The 10,944-nt window shown below is 43.4% G+C and overlaps 2 long non-coding RNA genes across 3 annotated transcripts; both read right to left on the reverse strand.

Moving 5' to 3' along the window:
• Positions 1-4,753: 4,753 nt before the first annotated feature.
• Positions 4,754-8,067, reverse strand: LOC124693587. Of its 2 annotated transcripts, none has more exons than XR_007000094.1 (4): positions 7,836-8,067; positions 6,424-6,518; positions 5,853-6,062; positions 4,754-5,395 (listed from the first exon to the last, which is right to left on the reverse strand). It is a non-coding gene; the product is annotated as an uncharacterized LOC124693587 (long non-coding RNA). The 2 variants fall into 2 exon arrangements; XR_007000093.1 differs by having other exon boundaries at positions 4,754-5,406.
• Positions 8,068-8,976: 909 nt separating this feature from the next.
• On the reverse strand, positions 8,977-10,944 carry LOC124693588. The gene is made up of 4 exons (XR_007000095.1): positions 10,386-10,944; positions 9,536-9,647; positions 9,117-9,190; positions 8,977-9,035 (listed from the first exon to the last, which is right to left on the reverse strand). It is a non-coding gene; the product is annotated as an uncharacterized LOC124693588 (long non-coding RNA).

Consider the following 10,944-nt stretch of genomic DNA (forward strand, 5'->3'; position numbering starts at 1 on the left):
GCTGGCCCCCGACGCCCTCATTTGGACTACTTAACGCCTTCGACCTAAAAACGCATGGGGGTAAGACGAAATCGCCAGAAGACATCCAGTACGCCGCCACCATCGCCAAACTCCGTCTCGGGACCAGAAACTCCGTTCTGGCACTTCGCCGGGACGGGGAATTGGAGGAGATCATCGTCATCATCACCACCGACGCCTCTCCATCGACCAGCCATGTTTCCCCCATCCATGTGTGAGTAATTCCCCGCTGTAGGCTGAAGGGGATGGTAGGGATTGGATGAGATTGGTCATGTAATAGCATAAGATTGTTAGGGCATAGTGCCTAGTGTCCGTAATTGGTACTTTTATGATATTGTTGCAACTTGTTATGCTTAATGCTTGTCACTAGGGCCCGAGTGCCATGATCTCAGATCTGAACATGTTATCAATTCATGATGATATTCATTGCTTTATGATCTTACTCGCAAGTTGTATACACGTATTGTTGTCCGGAACCCGAGGCCCCAAAGTGCCAGAAATTGGGACAACCGAAGGGGAAGGCGGTGATATGAGGATCACATGTGTTCACGGAGTGTTAATGCTTTGCTCCGGTGCTCTATTAAAAAGAGTGCCTTAATTTCCAGTAGATTCCCTAGAGGCCCGGCTGCCACCGAGCCGGTAGGACAAAAGATGTTGTGCAAGTTTCTCATTGCGAGCACGTACGACTAAATATGGAACACATGCCTATTGATTGATTAGTACTTGGATACCGTTTTATTATTATCTGCAATGCCCTGCTTTGATTGTTACATGAGTTTCTCTCATCCATGCAACGCCCGTTCATCCATCCTTGTGCCTATAGTATTTTAATCCTGTTGTTTACTATAATCGCTACTGCTGTCTTTGTTACTCTGCTGCTGTTATTTCACTACTCGCTATCGCTATAAAACCGTTACTACCGATAAACTCTTGCGAGCAAGTCTGTTTCCAGTGCAGCTGAATTGACAACTCCGCTGTTAAGGCTTTCAAGTATTCTTTGTCTCCCCTTGTGTCGAATCAATAAATTGGGTTTTACTTCCCGCGAAGACTGTTGCGATCTCCTATACTTGTGGGTCATCATCCACCTCGTCCATGAGCTTAATGGTCGCGTGAGAGATGATGAGGATGACACTGACGGCGTGCTCATTAGCCTCGTGTTGTTCTTCTTTTCCTCGAGGCGAACACGATCCCAACAATCTGAGCCTAGATCTGGACTCCCTAGGCCCGGATCTGAGTTCTTATTTTTTGTTTCTTTTTATCGAATTTATAACTGTGAAGCTTGTGTTTTTGTTCATTTTTTCTATGACTAGGGTATGAACTAGGTAAGAATCTTGTATGAATATTGGATGCATCTCTGTAATTTTTTCAAAATTGTGCTAATAAAAATTCCTGTGAAGATTCCTTTTATGTATATGCATTTTTTCCTATCAACACTTTTTCATTTTTGTTTGCGACTTTCCTTGTTGTACCTTCCAGTTAATTTCTTCTAAGTTCATCACACATTGTGAACGATGTGTCTATGTTGTGAACTGGTCACATTGTGGAAGATGTGTCTATGTTTTGAATTGGTCATATTGTGAAAGATTTATCTATGTTGTGAATTGATCACTTGGGAAATGTGTGTAAAAATATTGTACATGTTATCAATGTTTGTGTTGTAAGAAATTTAAGCATGCAGTGAAATATATATATTTATGTTATAGGCACACAGAAAATACAGGATAGTTATTTCTAACGGAGCCGGTACTACCGGTGCTCCATACTCCATTCGTTTTCTTTGAGATGTGTGCAAGCTGTCATACACAACCCAGTATTCCTTCTGTAAACTCTGTGTATCTTAATATGCTGCTATTCTGTGGACCCTACCCATATGGGTGTGTCAGCTGCTAGCACAAGCTTTGCATGCCCTCTCTCCCTTCGGTTATTGACTCCACAACGCTAGCTGATCCCAGTTGTGAGTGAATTCTATCTCAGTTTTTTTATACAAAATGGAATTCATGTTTTGTACAAATTTCAAGAAAATTTGTAGAAGTTCATCTTGTTCTTTCACACATATTTCAGTTATTTTTCTTTTTTCACCCATATATGATTCATACATATTTTAGTTATTTTTTCAAAATAGTTTCAGTTTCCTTAAAGTACCTCCAATTTTTTCTGAGCCCACACATCGAACGATCAATATATTTTTCTAAGTATGGTTCGGTAACATCTTGGTATCAAAGTTACATGGTACATATTATATATGTTTACTGAAATCTGAGCCATACCAAGAATGATCTAATTACATTTCAGAAATCTTAGTACAATCTTTAAAAAAATCTGAAATCATGCTTTGTACAATGTTTTAAAAAATATAGAAATGCAGTTCGTTTTTTTCACACATATTCTAGTTTTTATTCTTTTCACACAAATATGATTCACACATATTTCAGTTATATTTTTTTTCATAATAGTTACAGTTTGTTTCAGATTTTTCATAAAATGTCTTCAAAATTATGTGAGCAACTCAAATCAACCTACCATGGTTATATTTGGTCTAAGTATGGGCTCAGTATTCAGCAATATCTTGGTATCAAAGAAATATGGCAAATATTACGAATATTTACTGAAATTTGGGCCGGTCTAAAATGTTTGAGAAATCAAATATTTTGATTACAGATAGTAGTGTTATATCCAATTAAACGAACAAGATATGTTTAGTATGACATCTGTAACATATGTCAAAGAAATAGACACATATTTTATTCATTTGTGAAGATTTGGGTCATACCAGGTACGATAATGTAATCACTAACGCATGTGTTTAACATTTTTAGGTTGCCAGTTAGATTAGCTAGAGGCTGGCAAAAACCAGAAATCCATATGCGAGGAAAACATTACACGAAACAACACCAGGGAAAATAAAAAGATGAGAGAGATTCAACAGCAAACAGACGAGCAGATCCTGGCTGAGAGGGAGAAAAAAATTACACGCGAACTCCATGTCGCCGGCCTAGCCTGGATCCACGCCACCGCCTCCGTTCTCTCCTCGCTAGTCCACCGGCCCGCGGCCTAGCCCTTGTTCCAGCCGCTGGCCTGATCTCGCCGCCATCGCCAGTCACGACGCAAGCTCGTTGCTCCTCAGCTGCAGCGCTGCAGCTGCCTCACGGCCCGAACTCCGGCGCCCTCCCGCCCGCCGCAGGTACCTCGCGGCCAGAATCCGGCACCCTCTCACCGGCCAAACTCGAGCACTCCGTCAAGCTGCTGCAGAGTCGCCGCTTTTTCTGGATCAAGATGCAGGGAGATGAGATAAATGAGAGAGAGCGTCACGGACGGGTGGCACGTGTAGGTCGTACTGTGTATGTAGAGGACCAACCTAATGCTTCGGTCAGTCAATACAAATAAAGAACTGCAAATACTCAATGCAAACAAGGGAAACTACAAAAACCGTAATTGATGAGCCAGTATCTAAGAAAACAGAGAAAACAGGATGATCGTTGCAAACTAAGGACCTAATCAGAAACGGCTTTTACCTTTGTGGCCAAGGAGGGAACTCACATTGGTGACAAGGGCCAGACAACTGATACATTCTTTGTTGTCGAATGGGGTTATGACCCATGGCCCTAGCGGTGCTTTCTACTGTGTCATGTAATTATCTCTCCCCCTCCCCTAAATTTTGTTCTAATACGATTACACACGGAATTATACCATCTCTCGCGTTCTTTTTATTCTCGACTCGTTGTACAGTAATAAGCCATTCGAGCTGTAGTCGACTCTCCTTCTCGCCGTGCACTGAGTAAATAAGTAGTGATCATCTAGACTTTGTCATCATGAGTGTAGGGTTTGACAACACAATTGTGCGCCCACTTGCTGCGATGTCTACGTCTACAATAATGATCTGTGCTACACTGCATCAAGCCATCTGGAATTGATATGTTGTTCTACCACGACAAGAGTTAAATAGTTGTGAACAAACATGGAAACAACTGTGCATTGTCTAATGTGTTCAGGTTATATAGGATTGCTAATTCTCATCACGACGAGGATTAAGTTAGAGCTCAGTCAAGTCCTCAACAACCATTGAATTTGCGGCACCATGCGTTCTAGTCTGGTAGTTGCATACATGGAATATTTTCCGATTACACATATACTGCAACCGTGAGAAAATATAGATGAGAATTGATTTAGAGCTCGATTAAATACATAACATTGAATTTGTATCTGGATTCGTGTTGGTGGAAGTTGCACATGGGTAACTCCAGTTTCTTCGCTTAGAGATGCCACGTCAGATGTTTGCTTAGTTGGAGGAGAGAGAATGAAGAGAGAGAAGGTTGTCTCCCCCTAGCTAAGGGATCATCTCTTAGGAAATAAGGGAGATTATTTTCTCCATTGTATCACATATGTCTTCCTTTAGTAACAAATTTCCTACCAAAATTTAATTATTCGTATTAATTGCTAGAGATGGCCGTAAGAGATAATACATTGTAAGACTTATATCTAATGCATTTTCTAACTGATGTGGCGAGGTAAGGAAAGACATGCCTTCCATTGTGCATGCCCTAATGGGTTGCAACTAACCGAGAATAAAGCTCCCTAAAGAAATAAAAAAAATTAAGCTATAATTACCAGCGTGCCCTAGGTTATGCGTTGTCAAAGCTATTTAAGCATCATTTGATTTTTATGAACGATGATATCTCCAGATATTTCTTTGGACTAGTACAAATGCCCATGCGTTGCCACGGGTCCTCAAATTTCATTTCTCAAAGCACATATATTACTTCGAACTCACTATAAAAATTCAAAACAAACCAAAAATATCATAATGTACTAAAACATGATAATATCGAACGTAGTAACAAAACAACATTGTTAAACATCTAGGTGCTTCCAAGTTTAGATCTTCTTGCTACTCTTCCGCAGTTAATCTCAAACCTAGATTTTGAATCAATATCTTCCTAGATTTAGAATCGCTCTTCCTAGATTTCGATCGCCCTCCGCCTCCGCCGGTGACTCCACCGCCCAGGCCTCCACGATCCCTCGTCCAAGGGGGGGGGGGGCACTGAAAAGGACTCCACATCGTCGCTGCTTCTCGCCCTCCCCAGGTCGCCAGTGCTCTTCCTAGCTTCCACACCTGGGAGCTACTTCTCCTCCTCCCAAGGTCATCGCTGCCCTCAATCCCTTGGTCCCCTCGATTCGTAGTCGCTAGGATACCCAGTACGCACAACTGCGCTTAATCCTCTTCCTCGCTGCCCAGGAGCACCTAGGAGCTGCTATCGATCTTCTTCATCGCTGCTCGGGACGCCAGTATCTCCTCGATCTCCACAGCTCCGCTCCTAGCGCCGACAAATTTTTGTTGCTCGCCTCCGCAACATTCGTCTCCAGCTTCAGCCAAACAACCCTGCAACATCACTGAAAAAACAACATAAGTGACGAGTCATCTATCGAGTACACCATGAGAGCATTTATGTTCGACCACGATGTGTTTTGCAAACCAGTTAGACCTATTTGCAACATATGTTTAGTACAAAGATGGCCACAATTTTATCATAATAATATGCGTCTAATTTGAAGATCTCGTAGAGATAAAGTGGATGGTATGATTGTCTGCCACATTCATGCTTATAGAGATAAAACATTTTACTTCTTAATTCATGCTTAAAGAGGTAACACATTTTACTTTTTAAAGTAAAAGATTCCTGATAATGTGAGCGTTGTTGTCATCAGATGCATCCATACATGTAACAATGTCATTCTAAGCTTATTTCCCGTCCCTAAAATTGTATGCATATGCCTGGTGATGGTTTGAGTCCTCTTCGTGCGTACCTGGCAATGGTTTGAGTACTCTTTGTGCGTACCTGGAGATGGTTTCTTCTGCCTAGAGTGCCGAGATGGAGGCGTCGGCCTTGCTCATCGTACAGTATGAGCCCGCTGAACCGCGGCAGCTCACACCGCATCCCCATCAGTATCCTCCTCTGCCACACTGGCCGCCTGGGTGTCACCGCTGCCGTCGACGTCCCAAACCGCTCATGCCTCATGGGCTTCATGGCCCCTGATGCTTGTATCTTCTGTATCAAACAATGCAGTCAGTTCCTCCAACGATTCCATCTGGAGTACATACAATACAAGGTTAATTATGTGCTCAACAGAGAGCATAGCAAGCCAATTCTTTTTTTTAGGGAAAATAGCATAGAATAGCATATCAATTCCACCAAACAACCAAGGGAATTCAAGCGATTGCATTGCTTGCAGAACTGAGTAGATGCATACCAAGTAGATGCATAGGTCAGTTCTGTGGCAATGGCATACCAAGTATTGATGTAGTATATGCAGTATTGCAAACATGTATTTCAATACATGCCATATGAACATCAGAAAATGTCACAGCATCAAACATTAATCAAACATTAATGAGCAACGCACAATTACCTGTTAGCCATTGGAATTTTCAGCATGTGTTACTCCTCTGCCCACTCATCATCGGCATGCAATTTGGACAACACATCAACCCCCGATGTACGTCACTGGAATTCCAAGCAATAAAAGAAAGTTAAGAATAATGTTGGCGGAGAGAGAGAGTAAGAGCATCTCCAACAGACGCTCCAAAAATCGGCGCGCTATATGTAGTTTGCACCGCACTATAAACAGATACCGCGCGTTCGCGTGAAAGTTGCCCCGTCGGAAGCGCCATTTTGCCGCGCGTGCTCGGGCGGGAAAAGTGCTCCTCCGCCGGGCGCGCCATTATGCAGCGCGCGGCGCGGCCCGAACGGCTAGTTCGATCGTTTTCGTTCGAAATGTAAACCAAACAAAAAAAATAAAACACGAAAAATTACGAAATATATTGAAAGTTCGACATTAGCGACATTTTATTTAAACTACACTCGAAGTCTACTCCGAGTCCCAGTCGAAGTCCGAGGAGTGGGTGCTCGGAGTCGTCTCCGACAGCGGCGTCGAAGTCCACTCGAAGGAGGAGGAGGAGAGGACGATGGTGGACGGCCATGCGCCGTTTTTCTTCTCCTCCTCCTTCCTCACCGCCTTCTCTGCCCTCGCCGTCTTCCTCGCCGCGGACTCGGCGCGGCGCTTCTCGCGGCTCGCTTTCATCTTCGCCTTCGCCGCCGCCTTCTCCTCCTTCTGCGCGTAGAAAGCTTCCGTGGCGGCGATGTCTTCGGGGAATTGGCGCGCCCACTCAAGGCGGAGGGCCTCGTCACGCTCGGCGATGAGGAGGCGCTGCTGCTCGCGCGTGATGACCGGCGACGGGGGCGCCAGCTGCTCCGCCTGCTCCCGCGTCCAGACGTCATGAAAGTTCATCGTCCGGCGGGAGCGGCCGAGGCGCCAGGAGACGGCGTCTTACGCCCGCGCAGCCTCGTGCGAAGTATCGACGTACCGAGGCGGATCCGCTCATCGCCGGAGCGGATTTCCGCGTCGAAGCGGCCGCTCGGCCGCGCCCGAACGCCGTGGTAGCCGGAGGCGGAGCAGCGGTGCAGAGGCATCTTCGGACGGAGGCGCGGAGGCGGAGCATCGGCGGGAGAGAGGTGGAGCATCGGTGGGAGAGACAGAGGTGGGGAGAGAGACAGAGACGGAGCGGCGCGTGGAAAGTTCAGGCAGTTGGCGCGTTCGCGCGTGTCGCGTTTATAGCGCGCGCGGCAACGCACGCGGCAACTTTCCCGCATGGAATAGCGCAAACGCGCGGTAAAGTTTTTAGCGCGCACATTTTTCCCGCGTCCGTTGGAGCTTCGCGCGGGCGCCCGCGCGCGCCAAACTGGCGGGTTTTTTTTTGTCGCGCGTGGCTTTTGCAGCGTCTGTTGGAGATGCTCTAAATAATACTGGAGCATAAATCTTACCGTAGGCATGAACATGGATAATTTGGTGCGGCAATGGCCATATCATTTTGAGGAAACCACCAGGTAGACAGGTGGTTGTCCATAATAGAAAGTCATCAGTTTTCAAAGCCATCAGCTTTCTGCAGATCATCTCCATTGTCATGCGCAAGGACAGAGCTTTCGAGTATGTTAGTTTGAGCCATTGCACGTTAGGGGCTCATCCATCTGCATGTATAAGCATGCTCCTGGGTTCTGAAACAGCAGCCAGACGAAAATCAGTTCCAAGGAAAATGAGTTCCATGAAAAGGAGTATAAAGTCTACTTGGAGTATTCGCAAAACCATGATCATAGTAATAATACACAAATTTACCACATGATGCAAACATTTTCAGTATCTTTTCCCTGGTTATTCTTTTGATTTTCTTTATTAAAAATTGCATGGATAAAAGTTAGCTGACTATAGCATTTATCTTTAATAGGGTTGCTACAAAATTGGTAGGGTTCAGACAAATTCAGAAAACTAATTTGCAAAATTATGACTCGGGTACTGCACATAAAGCCATCCTTAAACAAGAGTTCTAACATCTTTTAGTCAACTTAAACAAGAGTTTCAGTTAGGAGTGGAGTACATTGCATTTTAAACTCTTCAAACAGCACAGTGATTTTGAAAATTGACTGTGAGCCTATCATTGATCCTTTGGTATCAGCATAGATGCTATAATAGGAGAGACACTACAAAGCATAAATTCAGGTTTAGATGAACAGCTGAATGCTTTCCGCACGTAAAGTGAAAATCTGTACAGAACTATATTCAAGTTTCAAAAGATTATTACTCCAAAGCAGCAGTTCTACTTATATATGGAAAATTAATTAACTGAACAGATTCATACTGCTTTTCCAAGAAAAATATCATGGCCAAGAGCATAAACACACAAGCACCACAATACATATTTATATTACTTCCAACTGATATCATTTATCCATGTTTCCATTCATGTTTTATGGCATCATAGGGAAGATTCAAAATAGGAAGCATATAGGCCAAAATATGATGAGGAATGCATCTAGGGCGATAGCAAGACTCAGTTGAGAATGAATCTTTTTAGACACACATAAATTCAATAGTTTTGTTTGGAAGTGAAATCTCTACTACTTCGCTCTTCTCTTCCAGTGAAGTGTTTAAATCTGAAATGACAGGGATGCAGACATATGTTCTTATCCCTGCAAGGAATTTGCAAAAAGTATCATTTAATACATAGCTATGATAATGCATATATATTTCACCGGTATGGGCTGATTTACCATTTTCCAACTTCGCTCTTCTCTTACTCTTGTCACATGCACCGGTAAAAACGACTTCATTTCCATCTCCACCTCTGAAAAGTATAGAATATGCAGATTTTCATTATGTTGGCAGAGTTAATCTTGTTAATCATACGGAAGTGCTAAAATATCTAGTTCAACCAAAAATATTCGAGCAATGGAACTGCATGCAAGATTACATGAGCACACCACAATAGTGACGATAAGCAGAAAAGTATAACTTAGTGCTAGGACAATTAAGAAAAGAAAACCTATATAAAGAAAAAGGAACGGCAACAGTAATACTTCATGAGTAATAGCTTTTACTGCACAATAATAAAATGTTCAGTGAACAACGCAACATCAGCGAGCCTACAAAAAGTCAACTGAACACACAACATGTGTGTAACCAAACCCACCTCAAGCACGATGAATCTCATGACATTCGTCCCAACCAAGTGGGAAAGGATGGCGGCATCGGCAAGATGAGGCTAGTGGTCCCAGGCAAGGGAGAAGAAGATACAACCCAACCTGTATATCCATGATTTTCAGTGAATGAGCAGACGGTTTTGATCTCAATAGAACAGGGCGAAAAATATATAGAAGGATCCAGAGCTACCAACAGAACATGGACATATATTGCAAATAGTGAGCATAGTGCAAATACATACATAATAGGTCTCGATCAGCCACAACTCTACCTATAAATTTTGCGCCTTTATAATACTTAATTTTTACACCCAAAGAAACAAAGTATACTTCATGAGAAGGAGCACCGAATACTTGTTGTATGTTCGTGTCGCCCACTTCGAGCAACGCCCAAGACCGGTAGAAACAACCTCCAGCCAAAAAGGCCCAAGAGTAAAAAGACAAAAAATTAAAAACGGTAACTATTCATTCAGTGTATATATCATTTCAAACAAATATTGGCATGGGTAGTATCTATAATTGCTGCAGTATCATTGACAGCATCAACCATAGAAACAACAACTAATCTAAAACTGCCTAAACTATTATTCAGAGCTATGATGAAATAAAAGGAAAACTATTCAAAACTCACTTAACAGGACAAGTGGTTGCAATAGAGAGTAATGACATATATTTCAACGCAAGATTTCAACACAAGATTATTCACTTTTGAAGTTTCAGTATGTAGGACATTGAATCAATCTTGCACTAATACAACAAATTGAATCACCCAATGCCACCAAAGAATAGGCATCATTGCAGTCAAGCTATATAGAGGCAAACGATCTGAACTAATTTTACCTCAAGCACAACAGACGCATTGTGAGAGTCACCTCATCTTCACCAAACAACCTAGCTACAACGCTTCTCGCTCTTTCAAATCTGAAAGCCACCACCTGGTACATTAGCTTTTCCTTAAATAGTTCATACAATCATCTTAATCAGCAAGGACTTTCACCAAACACCTTGTAGGCAAATTTACAAATGGATCTGCAGAAACAAAGATGGGATTTTCTAGGGTACCTCCACTTTTACCTCAGCCTTGAGGGGGGAGAGGTACTACACCAGATCGAGTGGCGACCTGCTCTCCTCCCTGCAGAGTTCCTTTGAGAGAGGGGGAGAGGGAGGGAGGGTGAGAGAGAACCTGCAAGTCCTCCGGTCGCAGGGACGCCTCCTTCATGCGAGCTGTAGATCGGGCTCCGAGGGGCGAGGAAGAAGAGCTCGCCGCTGCTGCAGTGGCTCGCCCGCCTGAGCTCCACCTGCGGCAAGGGACTCGCCTCCGGAGCAGAACGTGCTCTGCTGGGAGAAATTGGCCTGGCAAGAAAAATAAGAGAGATGAATGCAAAGAGATATTGGGAGA

The sequence above is a fragment of the Lolium rigidum genome, chromosome 2, assembly GCF_022539505.1.
Source record: "Lolium rigidum isolate FL_2022 chromosome 2, APGP_CSIRO_Lrig_0.1, whole genome shotgun sequence".
NCBI classification, from domain to species: domain Eukaryota; kingdom Viridiplantae; phylum Streptophyta; class Magnoliopsida; order Poales; family Poaceae; genus Lolium; species Lolium rigidum.